The sequence below is a fragment of the Tupaia chinensis genome, unplaced genomic scaffold (assembly GCF_000334495.1).
Source record: "Tupaia chinensis unplaced genomic scaffold, TupChi_1.0 Scaffold143584_1, whole genome shotgun sequence".
NCBI classification, from domain to species: Eukaryota; Metazoa; Chordata; class Mammalia; order Scandentia; family Tupaiidae; genus Tupaia; species Tupaia belangeri.
The window spans coordinates 7,476,976-7,490,678 of NW_006203430.1; the positions used below are offsets into that span (position 1 = coordinate 7,476,976).

General features: G+C 41.7%; 1 non-coding gene and 1 pseudogene across 1 annotated transcript; one reads left to right on the forward strand and one right to left on the reverse strand.

Annotated features, from left to right (window-relative positions):
• The first annotated feature begins 474 nt into the window (after positions 1-474).
• LOC102486147 (eukaryotic translation initiation factor 1 pseudogene) lies at positions 475-809 on the forward strand (annotated as a pseudogene).
• A 7,729-nt stretch (positions 810-8,538) lies between these two features.
• LOC114005240 (U6 spliceosomal RNA) lies at positions 8,539-8,642 on the reverse strand. Its single transcript, XR_003547117.1, has one exon. It is a non-coding gene; the product is annotated as a U6 spliceosomal RNA (small nuclear RNA).
• Between the last annotated feature and the right edge of the window lie 5,061 nt (positions 8,643-13,703).

Genomic DNA, 13,703 nt, shown 5'->3' on the forward strand with positions numbered 1-13,703 from the left:
GTCTGTAGAAAACAAACAAAAAATGGTTCAGGGGCTGGCAGGTGATGTGATGGTTGGGGCACTGAACTCTTCACATAGCTAACCACGGTTTGAGTCCTAGACCTGGTGACTCGTTTTCTCACTTTCTTTCTCTCTGTCTCTCTGGTCAAATTTAAAAAATAATGATAGGGGCCAGCATGTGGCATGGTGGTTAAGACACTGGATTCCCATATGGCCGACCCTGGTTTGAGTTCCGGACCTGGCAGCTTGTTTTCTCACTTTCTTTTTCTCTTTCTCTCTCTGGTGAGTGGATGTACTCTACAGCACATTTTAAAAAATTAATAAATTTAAAAAAATAGTGATGAGCCCCAGTCACTGAGCCACCGCCGAGGACTCAGCAGCCTCCCCCCTCAGCAGAGCCCCCTCGCTTCCCGACGCTCCATCCCCCCTGCCCGCCTTCACCCAAGGCTGCCTTGCGCAGGCCGTTTCAGGAATCGTATTGTATGTCCGCTGTCCAGAACCTCCACTCTTTCGACCCCTTTGCTGATGCAAGTAAGGGTGATGACCTGCTTCCTGCTGGCACTGAGGATTCTATCCATATAAGAATTCAACAGAGAAACGGCAGGAAGACCCTTACTACTGTCCAAGGGATCGCTGATGATTACGATAAAGAGAAACCAGTGAAGGCATTTAAGGAGAAATTTGCCTGCAATGGTCCTGTAATTGAGCATCCAGAATACGGAGAAGTAATTCAGCTCCAGGGTGACCAGCACAAGAACACATGCCAGCTCCTCGTAGAGATTGGACTGGCTAAGGACGATCAGCTATAGGTTCATGGGTTTTAAGTGCTCTTGGCTCACTGAAGCTTAAGTGAGGATTTCCTTGCAATGAGTAGAATTCCCCTTCTGTCCCTTGTCACAAGTTTACAAACCTCACACCTTGTATAATGTAACCATTTGGGGTCCACTTTTAACTTGGACTAGTGTAACTCCTTCATGCAATAAACCGAAAAGAGCCATAAAAAAAAATAGTGATGAATGGAATTGAATAATTCTTTTTTTTAAGAGCTATTTGCTATAGGGCATGTGCGTTTGCCAGAGAGACAGAAAGTAAGAAATCAGCCCCCCCTCCGAGGGGGGGGGTGATGGCCACTCCACAATCCTTCTCCAAAATCCATTCTCCTCTTGGGATTTTGGGTGTCCATGCATGCGCACCTGGTGTGAATTTCAAGCCTCTGGGTCTAGGACTCAAACAGTAGTTGGCTGTGTGGGAATCCAACAATGTAACCATTATGCCATCTCCTGGTCCTTGGATAAAATAATTCTTAAAAAAAATAATAAGGGGCCAGCAGGTGGCCCAATGTTGCTGCTTGTACACAGAGAGAGGAGCTAGAATAACAAGGGTTTTTCTCTAAATACAAGTGAGTGCTCTAGAAACGGTGCAGTACTCACCAAACTCAACTGAGCTGAGGTAGGAAGGTAACCCTCCTGGGTTCCTGCTATATCCCTATGCCCCCTTCAACAATGTAGCTGCCTCTGCTAGAGCCACTTGTGCACCACTTTCTCTTGGCATTGGTCAGAAAGAAAAACATGCCCCAGAGGTTGATCCTGCTCTAAACCAGGCTCCCCTTCAGAACTCAGGAGCAAGAAGCAAAGGATGTCTGTAGGCTGGCCTTTGTCATTCCCTGATAAGAGGAAACAAGAGAGTGGGTTGACAGGTGGCATGGTAGTTAAGGGCACTGGTCTCCCACATGGCTGACTGTAGGTCAAGTCCTGGACCTGGCAGCTTGCTTTCTCACTTTCTCTCTCTCTGTTCAAATTAAAATAAACAAATAAATAAAATAATTCTTCAAGGCAAAAAAAAAAAAAAAAAAGGAAACAAGAGGGAGAATATCACTTCTTAAAAGGTTCAGGAGGAGGCCAGTTCCATGGCCTGGTAGTTAAGGCAGTTGGATCCTACATGGTCTACCATGTAGTCAAGTCCTAGACATGGTGGCTTGGGAATATCCTGGTGTGTATGCATGCATGACCAAAATCCCAAAAGGAAGGAGAGATGGAGAAGGGATTGTAGCATGACTACTCTCTGAAGGGGATGCTTCCTGCTTTCCCTCTTTCTCTGGTGATCTCATGTGCCCTCCCACAAAAAAAAAAAAAAAAAAAAAGGTCATAGGAGAAATTGGTTAACAGCTACAAGGTCCATGGTCCATGGGCCAGCAGGTGACATGGAGGTTAAAGCAGCTGGATCCCAGGTGGCTGCCTACACAGTTCAAATCCCAGACCCAACAGTTTAAAAATCACACTAGGTGCACGTGCAGGCATGCCCAAAATCCCAAGAGGAGAACAGAGAAGGGATTGTGGTGTCGGCATCCCCCGGGGGGTGATTTCTTACTTTCAATCTGTTTTTCTCCCTGTCTCCCTCTAGCAAGCACATTCCTACAGCAAAAACTAAAAAAAACAAAACAAAGAAAAAAACTGATATAAGAGTCTAAGTAAATAAGCAGAATGAGTTACACAGTACTATGACACAGTGAAGAAAGTTGGTGACAATATATCTCAAAGTAACCAGGAGAGATTTTGAATGTGCATGACATAAAGTAATGACAAATGTCAGAAATGGTAGATGTGTTTATTATGCTGATTTTTCTCATACACATGGAATACATGTTTGAAAAATCACACTATACCTCACAGAGATGTGTAACTATTATATGTAAATTAGAAATTACAATGAACATTATTTTTAAAGAATTATTTTATTTAACTTAATTTACTTATTTATCTTCATTTGACCAGAGAGGGACAGAGTGAGAGAGAGAGAAAATGAGAAAGCAAGCCACCAGATCTGGGACCCAAACGGCAGTCAGCCATGTGGGAGTCCAGCACCCTTAACCACCATGCCACCTGCTGGCCCCACAACGAACATTATTTCTTAAAAATTAAAAAGACTCTAAGCCCCAGGCATTCCATTACCGCCCAGGTGGTAGCCTCCTGGCCCAGAGGATCGATATTAATCTTCAGAAGCCTTAGACATGCCATGCTACAGGTATCTTATCCATTGTAAATGCACACCTTTTCTCACTGATCAACCCTGCCCACCCAGCAGAAGAGGATCCCTCATCTACCACAATCCTTCTGTGTCACACATACATCTCCACCATGTCTCATGGTTCTGCATGTCTTACCAGCAATGCACTGGCTTCCCTTTGTTCTGGGTTACCCTTTAAAGAATGTTTGTATAATGAACAACTTTGGAAGACAAACAATAGTGTCTTTCTCCAAGGCAAAACACAATTTACTTAAATCCTTGGATAATAGAGAATTCTATTAAGCAAGCAAACTTAACTTCCCAATATCAAATATTAAATGTTCCTAAGCTCAGATTCTTCCAAATTGTAAACCACTGCATGCCCAGGTGTCTATGTGGCCCCATCATGTTGGGGTGTAGAGAAACAGCAAGAAAATGTATTCAACTGTATATGTATTCAACTGCCAGCGTGCATGAATCTGTGACAGGCAAACTCTCAGTTTGCAAGTAGGGATCTCAAACCTTTCAGGTCATTGAAATTCCTGAGTGCTGGGGACCAGCAGTTAGTGTAATGGCTATGTCGCTGGACTCCCATGTAGTTGACTGTGGTTCGAGTCCTGGACCCGGTGGCTTAAACTCACACCGGGCATGTGTGCGTGCATGCCCAAGATCCTCGTGAGAGAATGGAGAGAGAAGGGATTGTAGCGTTGCCATCCCCCCCTGGGGGGTGATTTCTCACCTTCTGTCTCTGTCTCTGTCTTTCTGGCAAATGCATGCACCCTATAGCAAAAACCTTTCAAAAACAAAACAAAACAAAACAAAAAACTCCTGAGTGCTGGTCTCAGAGTAATTCAGGCCTCCCATCTTCTGTTCAGGTTTCCCAGTGTCTTGAACACTTCAAGTATGTTGAGTTAATTAACACTGAATTTAGAAACATAAAGATTTCATTTCTAATTGGATGGTATGTGCTCTACTGTTTTAGGCCACTGAAAATTTCAGATGTTACTGACATCTGAGAATCTATTTATGAGGCATTTCAAAGTTTTATATGAGATGTTTTACTGCCACCCACTGGCTATTGTCTAATATGGAACTCTAGGCAGGCAGATAGGGTCAATCTGACTCTATAGTACATCAATAGCTGAAGAGATGAATCCTAAAAGTAGGGATGAATCTCATGAATGTAATGTAGAGCAAAAGAAGCTAACTGGAAAAAGTGTATATTATGTAACTTCATTTAAAGGAAGTACAAAATTGGGATGGCCAGTGGTTGGGATGGCTGGAACCTACATGGCTGATAGCATGTTTCAAGTCCTGGACCCGGTAGCCTGAAAAACACACCAGGCCTGTGTGCCTCTCATCCTGAGAGGAGAATGGAGGTGGAGGTCATTTCCCCTGAGGAGTTCTTTCTCTTTCCTTCTCTTTTTTTTCTCTCTCCCTGTCTTTCTCTGGCAAATGCACATGCCTGATAGCAAATGAAAAAAATAAATAAGTTTTTAAAAAAATAAAAGTACAAAACCCCCAGATAGAAAGAAATAGGGAAATCTTGGTGTTTGTTCTTAGGGCCTTTAATTAAGTAGATGAAGCCCATCCACATTATCAAGTGTAATCTTTTTTACTGTCAGGCAAGAGATTATAGATGGTGGTCATACCTATAAATACCTTCAGAGAAACATTGACACTAGTGTTTGACCAAGCAACTGGGCATGAAAGCTGAGACACCAAACCAACCTGTGTTATTAGGTATAAGGATTAAGGTTACCCATAAGGATGGAGATATAACGAGCAGGAGAGAACACAGGAGAGCTTCTGGAGTTCTGGTCATGTTCTGCTTATCTGATGGTGGTTGCAGGGATGTATTAAAGTTTGTAAAAATCCAGTGAGCTGTACACTTTATGTGTACATTTTGGAAGGTATATTTCATTAGAAAAAGTAAAATGGGGGACCAACAGTTGGTGTAATGGCTATGTTGCTAGACTCTCATGTAGCCGATCATGGTTCGAGTCCCAGACCTGTTGGCTTAAACTCACGCCGGGCACATGTGTGTGCATGGCCAAGATCCTGAGAGGAGAATGGAGAAGGGATTGTGGCATGGCCATTCCCCCTGGGGGGTGACTTCTCGCTTTCTGTCTCTCTGTCTCTGTCTTTCTGGCAAGTGCACACACCCTATAGCAAAAACCTCTCCAAAAAAAAGAGGGACCAGCAGTTAGCATAATGGCTATGTCACTGGACTCCCCTGTAGTCAACCACGGTTTGCGTCCCAGACCCAGTGGCTTAAAACTCACGCCGGGCACGTGTGCGTGCGTGCCCAAGATCCTGAGAGGAGAATGGAGGAGAAGGGACTGCGTCGTGGCCATCCCCCCTGGGGGGTGATTTCTCACTTTCTGTCTCTCTGTCTCTCTGGTGGGCGCACGCGACCTGTAGCAAAAACCTCTCAAAAAGAAAAAAAAATGTTCATGGAACACGTAATAAAAGAATGAGTTTATTGGTGTGTAGATTTTCTTTTTTAAATCCATGCAGTTTTTTCATAATATACATTTTCCATAGTTTTTAAACTAAGTGCACATATATTTTACAATAGATTCTGTAGTAAGTATGTTACTGGAAAAGCTGAAGAAGAGAATGAGAAGACGATCCAGATAGATTGGGAAAAATATTTGTAAGAGTACATTTGTTTTTTTTATTTTTTATTTATTATCATCTTAATCTTGTTTATATTACATTGAATTGCATATAACTTTACAGTCAGTGTATTACATTGCTTTTTCAAAAGGGATTGCCATGCATGTCAGCCAATACAGAGACATTAAATTCTCCACTTCATCATTCAATATCTTTTCATTGTTTTTTCCGATTATTATAATTCCAATTATTTTTTTCTTAAACAGTCAATCACTATTTCCCATTTTTCTTGTAAAAAGACTTTACCCATCATGAAATACTTCTCAAGTCAAACCAGTTGATAATACTATACACGTCATCAACAGGTAATAAGCCATATCTGTGTCCCAGTAATGTCATGCCTCTCTAATTGTTCTCTTGCTATCTTTCTCTATCCTCTTCTCTTCACCAACATAAAGATTTCATTTCTAATTGGATGGTATGTGCTCTACTGTTTTAGGCCACTGAAAATTTCAGATGTTACTGACATCTGAGAATCTATTTATGAGGCATTTCAAAGTTTTATATGAGATGTTTTACTGCCACCCACTGGCTATTGTCTAATATGGAACTCTAGGCAGGCAGATAGGGTCAATCTGACTCTATAGTACATCAATAGCTGAAGAGATGAATCCTAAAAGTAGGGATGAATCTCATGAATGTAATGTAGAGCAAAAGAAGCTAACTGGAAAAAGTGTATATTATGTAACTTCATTTAAAGGAAGTACAAAATTGGGATGGCCAGTGGTTGGGATGGCTGGAACCTACATGGCTGATAGCATGTTTCAAGTCCTGGACCCGGTAGCCTGAAAAACACACCAGGCCTGTGTGCCTCTCATCCTGAGAGGAGAATGGAGGTGAAGGCCATTTCCCCTGAGGAGTTCTTTCTCTTTCCTTCTCTTTTTTTTCTCTCTCCCTGTCTTTCTCTGGCAAATGCACATGCCTGATAGCAAATGAAAAAAATAAATAAGTTTTTAAAAAAATAAAAGTACAAAACCCCCAGATAGAAAGAAATAGGGAAATCTTGGTGTTTGTTCTTAGGGCCTTTAATTAAGTAGATGAAGCCCATCCACATTATCAAGTGTAATCTTTTTTACTGTCAGGCAAGAGATTATAGATGGTGGTCATACCTATAAATACCTTCAGAGAAACATTGACACTAGTGTTTGACCAAGCAACTGGGCATGAAAGCTGAGACACCAAACCAACCTGTGTTATTAGGTATAAGGATTAAGGTTACCCATAAGGATGGAGATATAACGAGCAGGAGAGAACACAGGAGAGCTTCTGGAGTTCTGGTCATGTTCTGCTTATCTGATGGTGGTTGCAGGGATGTATTAAAGTTTGTAAAAATCCAGTGAGCTGTACACTTTATGTGTACATTTTGGAAGGTATATTTCATTAGAAAAAGTAAAATGGGGGACCAACAGTTGGTGTAATGGCTATGTTGCTAGACTCTCATGTAGCCGATCATGGTTCGAGTCCCAGACCTGTTGGGTTAAACTCACGCCGGGCACATGTGTGTGCATGGCCAAGATCCTGAGAGGAGAATGGAGAAGGGATTGTGGCATGGCCATTCCCCCTGGGGGGTGACTTCTCGCTTTCTGTCTCTCTGTCTCTGTCTTTCTGGCAAGTGCACACACCCTATAGCAAAAACCTCTCCAAAAAAAAGAGGGACCAGCAGTTAGCATAATGGCTATGTCACTGGACTCCCCTGTAGTCAACCACGGTTTGCGTCCCAGACCCAGTGGCTTAAAACTCACGCCGGGCACGTGTGCGTGCGTGCCCAAGATCCTGAGAGGAGAATGGAGGAGAAGGGACTGCGTCGTGGCCATCCCCCCTGGGGGGTGATTTCTCACTTTCTGTCTCTCTGTCTCTCTGGTGGGCGCACGCGACCTGTAGCAAAAACCTCTCAAAAAGAAAAAAAAATGTTCATGGAACACGTAATAAAAGAATGAGTTTATTGGTGTGTAGATTTTCTTTTTTAAATCCATGCAGTTTTTTCATAATATACATTTTCCATAGTTTTTAAACTAAGTGCACATATATTTTACAATAGATTCTGTAGTAAGTATGTTACTGGAAAAGCTGAAGAAGAGAATGAGAAGACGATCCAGATAGATTGGGAAAAATATTTGTAAGAGTACATTTGTTTTTTTTATTTTTTATTTATTATCATCTTAATCTTGTTTATATTACATTGAATTGCATATAACTTTACAGTCAGTGTATTACATTGCTTTTTCAAAAGGGATTGCCATGCATGTCAGCCAATACAGAGACATTAAATTCTCCACTTCATCATTCAATATCTTTTCATTGTTTTTTCCGATTATTATAATTCCAATTATTTTTTTCTTAAACAGTCAATCACTATTTCCCATTTTTCTTGTAAAAAGACTTTACCCATCATGAAATACTTCTCAAGTCAAACCAGTTGATAATACTATACACGTCATCAACAGGTAATAAGCCATATCTGTGTCCCAGTAATGTCATGCCTCTCTAATTGTTCTCTTGCTATCTTTCTCTATCCTCTTCTCTTCACCCCCCCATTCCACACTGTCTTATTCTCGTTAAATACTTTCACTGCTTTTATGTCTTCCAATATTTCACTCTCTACCATAGAGTGCTAATAGTCAGTATATATTAAGTGGATACATACAATATCTTTCTTTCATAGCCTGACTTACTTCACTCAGCAATAGATCCTCCATATCTGACCACTTTCTATCAAATGCCAGGGTCTTATTATTTTTTATGGCTGAGTAGTATTCCGTAGAGTATATATGCCACACTTTTCCAATCCATTCATCAGTTTGTGGACATTTAGGTTGGTTCCATGTCTTGGCAATTGTGAATAATGTTGCAATAAAAAATATGGAACGCTTCATGAATTTGCATGTCATCCTTGTGCAGGGGCCATGCTAATCTCTGTATCGTTCCAATTTTAGTATATGTGCTGCCGAAGCGAGCCCCAAAAGTACATTTGATAAGATTGTTATCCAGAATATACAAAGAACTCTTTAATAACAAGAAAATATAATCCAATGTAAAAATAGGCAAAAGATCTGAAAAGATGTCTCACCAAAGAATTTGTTCAGATGGCAAATAAGATATAAAAAAGATGCTTAATATATGTCATCAGGGAAATGCAAGTTAAAATATTGAGACACCACTATATACCTATTATATAACTGTTAGTGGAGCCAAAATTCAAAACACTGACAACACCAAATGCTGACAAGGATGTGGAACAACAAACTCTTTCTGCTGTTGGGAATGCAAAATGTACAGCCACTGTGAAAGATGGTTTGGCAGTTTCTTATAAAACTATACCTATTCTTGGGGCCAACAGGGGGCGTGGTGGTTACAGTCACTGGACTCTAATGTGGCCAACCATGGTTTGAGTCCCAGACCCGGTGGCTTGCTTTCTCACTTCCTCTCTCTCTCTCTTAGTTGGTCTCTCTCTGGTCAAATTAAAATAAATAAATAGATTAATTAATTAATTAATTATTTAAAATTACCTATTTTTATTGTCTGATCTAGCAATTATGTTTCTTCAAATTTACCCAAAAGAGTTGAAAATGTATGTTCATACAAACACTTGCATATAGATGTTTATAGCAGCTTTCTTCATAACTGCTAAAACATGGAAGTAACAAAGGTATTCATTAAGTGAATGGATAAACAGTGCTATATCCAGACAGTGGAATATTACCCAATGTTAAAAGAAATGAGCTATTGGAGGGACCAGCAGTTAGCATAGTGGCTATGTTGCTGGACTCCCACGTAGTCGACTGCGGTTCACGTCCCGGACCCGGTGGCTTAAAACTCATGCCAGGCGCATGTGCGTGTGTGCCCAAGATCCCGAGAGGAGAATGGAAGAGAAGGAATTGCGGCGTGGCCATCCCCCGTGGGGGGTGATTTCTCGCTGTCTGTCTGGCGAGTGCATGTGCTCTATTGCAAAAACCTCTTAAAAATAAAAAAAAGAGCTATTGGAGCTAGCAGGTGGTGTGGGGTTAAGGCACACAAAAACGTGTTTTGTGCCAGGACTCCCTTAGCAGAACCCATTTTTCTGAGTGGGGCAGCTGTGGATTAGAAATAAACATAAAAATAAACACACAAAGGCACACAAGTATAGAAAAGCAAGGATCGGGTGGGCTCAACTTCTCTGATGCAGATAGCTGTAACCCTAGACCCAGAACCAGTCTCAGGTTTTTTTTTTTAAAGGGCAAAGAATAGGGTAAGAGGAAATGAAATGCAAAGCCAGCTGTTGTCGGAAGTTAATCGGCTGAAGAAGTGAGGACAACTGGCACCATATAATTTCCCTGATTTTTTGGGGCGAATTCTGATAAATACATGTGGCTTCCTTTAACCTGATACTGCTCTGCAGTTTTGATAACAATAGTCAGTTAGCATATTTGCATGCAAATTGCTTTCATCATCATGCAAATTACAGCTCATGGAACCAAGTTTCTGCACCTGTCTACAGGTCACCATATTTGCTCAGATTAGTCACTCTCCACACTCTCCACATGGCTGACTGCAATTTGAGTCCTGGGCCTGGCAGCTTGCTTTCTCACTTTCCTTCATTCTCTCTCTCTGGTGAATTAAATAATAATAATAATAAGTAAAAAAATAATTCTTTTTAAAAAGTAACATGTTAAGTAATGAAAAGACATGGAAAACACTTAAATGTATATTATTCAATAGTAAGTGAAAGAATCTAAAGTTGGGACCAGTAGTTAGCATAATGGCTCTGTTGCTGAACTCCCATGTAGTTGACTGTGGTTCAAGTCCCGGACCCAGTGGCTTAAACTCACACCGGGCGCATGTGCTTGCGTGCCCAAGATCCTGAGAGGAGAATGGAGAAGGGATTGTGGTGTGGCTATCCCCCCTGAGGGGGGATTTCTCTTTCTATCTCTCTGTCTCTCTCTCTCTGTCTTTCTGGTGAGTGTATGCGCCCTATAGCGAAAACTTCTAAAAAAGGAAAAAAAGAATCTAAAGTGATAATAGTTTGAAGGTCTTCATACTTTATGATTCCAACTGTACAACAATTTGGAAAAGGCAAATCCATGGATACGGGGGAAAGATTAGTGGTTGTCAGGAATTAGGGGAAGAGGGATGGAGAGTAAATCATACCATTTTTAGGGAGGTCAAACTTCTGTATGGGGAACCAGCAGTTAGCATAATGGCTATGTCGCTGGACTCCTATGTAGTTGACCACAGTTCAAGTCCCAGATCTGGCAGCTTAAAACTCACACCAGGCATGTGTGCATGTGTGTCCAAAATTCTGAGAGGTAAATGGAGAAGAAATTGTGGGCATGGCCACCACCCTGGTCTCTTTAGTGAACACACACACCCTAAAGCAAAAACCTCTCTCAAAGCAAACAAACAAACAAAAACTCCCACAGAATGCACATCCAATAAACCCTAATGTATTATAAACTGGACTTTGGGTTGTAATGCTGCTGTGTCAGTGTATGCTTGTGGATTATAACAAACATAACACTTTGCTGTGGGATGATTATTTGTTTACTTCATTGCTGGAGGACATGTGTGCTTACTGGAAAGAGAGAGAGAGAGGCAGAGAGGGAGAAATGGGGTGTGGTCATGCTCCAATCCCTTCTTCTTCATTTCTCTATCTCATTGGGATCTTGGGCATGCACATGTGCCTGGTGTGTTTTTCAATCTGCTTGGGCCAGGATATAAACTATAGTCAGCCATGTGGGATATGGCTCCCTTAATCACTAGGCCATCGGCCAGCCCTGGTGTGGGCTGTTAACAGTGGAAGAAGCTTGTGGGTGTTAGGGGCATATATAGGAACTCTGTATTTTCTGTTCAATTTTGCTATGAATGCAAAAGTGCTCTAAATAATGAGGTGTATCTAAAAAAAAAAATCCTAAGATTTACCTATTGAACATTCTATTTATTTCTGTACTCCAGTAATTTCTTTAAAAAAAAAAAAGCTATTTATTTAATTTCATCTGTTACTATTATTTTTTAATTTGACCAGAGTGAAAAAGAGAAAGGGAGAAAGCATGCCGCCATGGTCTGGTACTCGAACTGCTATCTGCCATGTGGGAATCCAGCACCTTTAACCACCACGCCACCTGCTGGCCCCACTCCAGCAATTTCTGGCAATCACGGATTTGTTTACTGTCGCAAAGCTTAATATATATATTTTTTAAACTTCTAGCAGTGAAGTAAATTTTGCCACAGGGTACATGTGCTTCTCAGACAGAGATACAGGGGGAGAGGAAAAGCAAGAAAGTGCACCCTACAGAGGATGATCACACCACAATCTCTTCTCCTCCGTTCTCCTCTTGGAATTTTGAGCATGCGACTTTGCACATGCACAAACATATTTAGAATGGTTTTCAAGTCACCTGTCTAGGACTCTATGTAACTATACGGTCAGCCATATGGAATCCTGCTGCCTTAACCACCAGGCAACCTACTGGCCCTGAGTTAAACTTAAAAAAATTTTTTTGGAGAGGTTTTTGCTATAGGATGCATGCGTTCACCAAAAAGACAAAGACACAAAAAGACAGAAAGTGAGAAATCACCCCTTGGGGGGATGGCCATGCAGTAGTAACCCCTTCTCCTCCATCCTCCTCGCAGGATCTTGGGCATGCATACACACATGTCTAGCATGAATTTAAGCCACCGGGTCTGGGACTTGAACTGCAGTGGACTATGTGGGAGTCCAGTGACATAGTCATTATGCTATTTGCTGGTCCTTATACATTAAATTTTTAAAATTTACTTTGTTTTTACATATTTTTCAAAGAATTGTTTTATTTAACTTTATCCATGTATTTCAATTTGACCAGAAAAGGACAGAATGAGAGAGAGAGTGAAAGTGAGAGAGAGTTAAGTGAGAAAGCAAGCCACCAGGTTTGGGACTCAAACCACGGTTGGCCATGTGGGAGTCTAGTGCCCTTAACCACCCTGCCACCTGCTGGCCCCTTATTAAATTTTTATTTATTTTTTAAGCATTTTTGCCTTAGGGTGCATGCAATCGCGGGGGAAGGGATGGGAGGAGACACATGGACACACACACACACACACACACACACACACACAGTGAGAAGGAAAGTGAAAAATCATCCCCTAGGGACAACAGCCAGGCTGCAATCCCTTCTCCATTCTCATCCCAGGATCTTGGGCCGCACACACGAGCCCAGCATGATTTTCAAGACACCAGTTCTAGGACTCAAACCAGGGTCGGACATATGGGCATCCGTAACATAACCCTATGACAACTGCTGTTCCCAAGTTGAACTTTTTCATGATAGCATGTGCACAGAGGAGCAGGGGGACACACTTAGTCATGCTGTAATCCTTCCCATCCTTCCAGATCCTCAGAATCTTAGGTGCCTGCAAATATCCCTAGTGTTTCAGACCCACTCTGGAATATGAACCTGTGACTGCCACATGGCTTTCAACTTTGCCAGGCACCAGCATTTCTGCTCAACTGCAGTTGCTGGGTTTTAATTTAAGTTTAAAACTATTTAAACCAGGGGCCAGCAGATGGCTAGTGGTCAATGCTGAACTCCCACATGCTTGACCTAGGTTCAAGTCCTGGACCTGACATGTGAGCTAGCAGAGAATGGAGAAGGGATTGCAGCATGACTAATCTCCCTGGAGAGTGATTTCTGCTTTCTCCTGTGTCCCTGATCAGCGCATGTACCCTAGATTAAAAAAAAAAAAACTCCTTTAAAGGGACCAGCAGATGGCATAATGGCTACATTGCTGGACTCACATGTAGTCAACAGTGGTTCAAGTTCTGGACCAGGTGGCTTAAACTCATGCTGGGTGTGTGTGTGTGTTTGTGTGCGTGCCCATGATCCTGAGAGGAGAGTGGAGGAGAAGGGATTGGGGTGTGGCCATCCCCCCTGGGGTGTGATTTCTGCTTTATGTCTCTGTCTTTTTGACTCTCCAAAAAAAAACCCCCAAAACTCTCTTAAAAAAAAAAAACAAAACACCATGGGAACCAGCAGTTAGCGTAATGGCTGTTGCTGGACTCCCAC